This window comes from Rutidosis leptorrhynchoides, chromosome 1 (genome assembly GCF_046630445.1).
Source record: "Rutidosis leptorrhynchoides isolate AG116_Rl617_1_P2 chromosome 1, CSIRO_AGI_Rlap_v1, whole genome shotgun sequence".
NCBI classification, from domain to species: Eukaryota; Viridiplantae; Streptophyta; class Magnoliopsida; order Asterales; family Asteraceae; genus Rutidosis; species Rutidosis leptorrhynchoides.
Window position 1 is genome coordinate 512,473,035 of NC_092333.1, and position 4,085 is coordinate 512,477,119.

Here is a 4,085-nt window from a genome sequence, read left to right on the forward strand (position 1 = left end):
TCTATTTGATGAAGAAAATTGATGAATGAAAGTGTTTTTAGGTGTTTTTGATCGTTGGTATATGGATTAGATATAAAGGATGTGTAATTTTGTTTACATGTAAATAAGTCATGAATGATTACTAATATTTTTGTAATTTTATGAGATATTTCATGCTAGTTGCCAAATGATGGTTCCCACATGTGTTAAGTGACTCACATGGGCTGCTAAGAGCTAATCATTGGAGTGTATATACCAATAGTACATACATCTAAAAGTGTGTATTGTACGAGTACGAATACGGGTGCATACGAATAGAATTGTTGATGAAACTGAACGAGGATATAATTGTAAGAATTTTTGTTAAGTAGAAGTATTTTGATAAGTGTATTGAAGTCTTTAAAAAGTGAATAAATACATATTAAAACACTACATGTATATACATTTTAACTGAGTCATTAAGTCATCGTTAGTCGTTACATGTAAATGTTGTTTTGAAGTCTTTAGGTTAACGATCATGTTAAGTGTTGTTAACCCATTGTTTATTATATCAAATGAGATGTTAAATTATTATATTATCATGATATTATTATATATTAATATATCTTAATATGATATATATACAATTAAATGTCGTTACAACGATAATCGTTACATATATGTCTCGTTTCGAAATCATTAAGTTAGTAGTCTTGTTTTTCATTGTTAATATACTTAATGATATGTTTACTTATCAAAATACCATGTTAACTAAATATATATCCATATATATGACATCATATAGTTTTTACAAGTTTTAACGTTCGTGAATCACCGGTCAACTTAGGTGGTCAATTGTCTATATAAAACCTATTTCAATTAATCAAGTCTTAACAAGTTTGATTGCTTAACATGTTGGAAACACTTAATCATATAAATATCAATTTCATTTAATATATATAAACATGGAAAAGTTCGGGTCACTACAGTACCTACCCGTTAAATAAATTTCGTCCCGAAATTTTAAGCAGTTGGAGGTGTTGACGTATCTTCTGGAAATAAATGCGGGTATTTCTTCTTCATCTGATCTTCTTGTTCTCAGGTGAACTCGGGTCCTCTACGAGCATTCCATCAAACCTTAACAATTGGTTTCTTGTTTTGCTTGAGCCTTTTAACCTCACGATCCATTATCTCGACGGGTTCTTCAATGAGTTGTAGTTTTTCATTGATTTTAATTTCGTCTAAAGGAATAGTGAGATCTTCTTTAGCTAAGCACTTCTTCAAATTCGAGATGTGAAAGGTATTATGTACAATGGCGAGTTGTTGAGGTAATTCAAGTCGGTAGGCTACTGGTCCGACATGATCTAAAATCCTGAATGGTCCAATGTATCTTGGATTTAGTTTCCCCCGTTTACCAAATCGAACAACGCCTTTCCAAGGCGAAATCTTAAGCATGACCATCTTCCCAATTTTAAATTCTATATCTTTCCTTTTAAGGTCCGCGTAGCTCTTTTGTCGACTCTGAGCTGTTTTCAACCGTTGTTGAATTTGGATGATTTTCTCTATAGTTTCTTGGATTATGTCCGGACCCGTAATCTGTCTATCCTCCAATTCATTCCAACAAATTGGAGATCTGCACTTTCTACCATAAAGTGCTTCAAACGGTGCCATTTCGATACTCGAGTGGTAACTGTTGTTGTAGGAAAATTCTGCTAATGGTAGATGTCGATCCCAACCGTTTCCAAAATCAATAACACATGCTCGTAGCATGTCTTCAAGAGTCTATATCATCCTTTCGCTCTGCCCATCGGTTTGTGGATGATAGGCAGTACTCATGTCTAGATTAGTTCCCAATGCTTGTTGTAATGTCTGCCAAAACCTTGAAACAAATCTGCCATCCCTATCAGAGATAATAGAGATTGGTATTCCATGTCTGGGGACGACTTCTTTCAAATACAGTCGTGCTAACTTCTCCATCTTGTCATCTTCTCTTATTGACAGGAAGTGTGCTGATTTGGTGAGACGATCAACTATTACCCAAATAGTATCAAAACCACTTGCAGTCCTTGGCAATTTAGTGATAAAATCCATGGTAATGTTTTCCCATTTCTCTTCCGGGATTTCGGGTTATTGAAGTAGACCTGATGGTTTTTGATGCTCAGCTTTGACCTTAGAACACGTCAAACATTCCCCTACGTATTTAGCAACATCGGCTTTCATACCTGGCCACCAAAAATGTTTCTTGAGATCTTTGTACATCTTCCCCGTTCCAGGATGTATTGAGTATCTGGTTTTATGAGCTTCTCTAAGTACCATTTCTCTCATATCTCCAAATTTTGGTACCCAAATTCTTTCAGATCTATACCGGGTTTCGTCTTCCCGAATATTAAGATGCTTCTCCGATCCTTTGGGTATTTCATCCTTTAAATTTCCCTCTTTTAAAACTCCTTGTTGCGCCTCCTTTATTTGAGTAGTAAGGTTATTGTGAATCATTATATTCATAGTTTTTACTCGAATGGGTTCTCTGTCCTTTCTACTCAAAGCGTCGGCTACCACATTCGCCTTCTCCGGGTGGTAACGAATCTCAAAGTCGTAATCATTCAACAATTCAATCCACCTGCGCTGCCTCATGTTCAGTTGTTTCTGATTAAATATATGTTGAAGACTTTTGTGGTCGTTATATATAATACTTTTGACCCCATATAAGTAGTGCCTCCAAGTCTTTAATGCAAAAACAACAGCGCTTAATTCCAAATCGTGTGTCGTATAATTTTGCTCGTGAATCTTCAATTGTCTAGACGCATAAGCAATTACCTTCGTTCGTTGCATTAATACACAATCGAGGCCTTGCTTTGAGGCATCACAATATATCACAAAATCATCATTCCCTTCAGGCAATGACAATATAGGTGCCGTAGTTAACTTTTTCTTCAACAATCGAAACGCTTTTTCTTGTTCATCCAGCCATTCAAATTTCTTCCCTTTATGCGTTAATGCAGTCAAGGGTTTTGCTATTTTGGAAAAATCTTGGACGAATCTTCTGTAGTAACCAGCCAGTCCTAAAAATTGGCGTATATGCTTCGGAGTTTTAGGGGTTTCCCACTTTTCAACGGTCTCAATCTTTGCCGGATCCACCTGAATACCTTCTTTGTTCACTATGTGACCGAGGAATTGAACTTCTTCCAAATAAAATGCACACTTTGAAAACTTAGCGTACAGTTTTTCTTTCCTCAACAACTCTAGCACTTTTCTCAAATGTTCTTCGTGCTCTTGATCATTCTTTGAGTAGATAAGTATGTCATCAATGAAAACAATGACAAACTTGTCGATATATGGCCCACACACACGGTTCATGAGGTCCATGAACACAGCTGGTGCATTAGTCAATCCAAACGGCATAACCATAAACTCGTAATGACCGTAACGCGTTCTGAAAGCAGTCTTCGGAATATCGTCCTCCTTCACCTGCATTTGATGATACCCAGAATGTAAATCAATCTTCGAATAAACTGACGAGTCTTGTAATTAATCAAATAAGTCGTCAATTCTCGGTAGTGGGTAACGGTTCTTGATGGTAAGTTTGTTCAACTCTCGGTAGTCGATACACAACCTGAATGTACCATCCTTCTTTTTGACAAACAAAACAGGAGCTCCCCATGGTGATGTACTTGGTCGTATGAAACCACGCTCTAGAAGTTCTTGTAATTGGCTTTGAAGTTCCTTCATTTCGCTGGGTGCGAGTCTGTATGGAGCACGAGCTATTGGTGCAGCTCCCGGTACAAGATTTATTTGAAATTCAACGGATCGGTGTGGAGGTAATCCCGGTAATTCTTTCGAAAATACATCGGGAAATTCTTTTCCGACGGAAACATCATTGATGCTCTTTTCTTCAGTTTGTTCTTTCTCGACGTGTGCTAGAACAGCATAGCAACCCTTTCTTATTAACTTTTGCGCCTTCAAATTACTAATAAGATTTAGCTTCGCGTTGCTCTTTTCTCCGTACACCATTAAGGATTTTCCTTCTTCTCGTACAATGCGAATTGCATTTTTGTAACATACGATCTCTGCTTTTACCTCTTTCAACCAGTCCATGCCGATTATCACATCAAAACTCCCTAACTCTACTG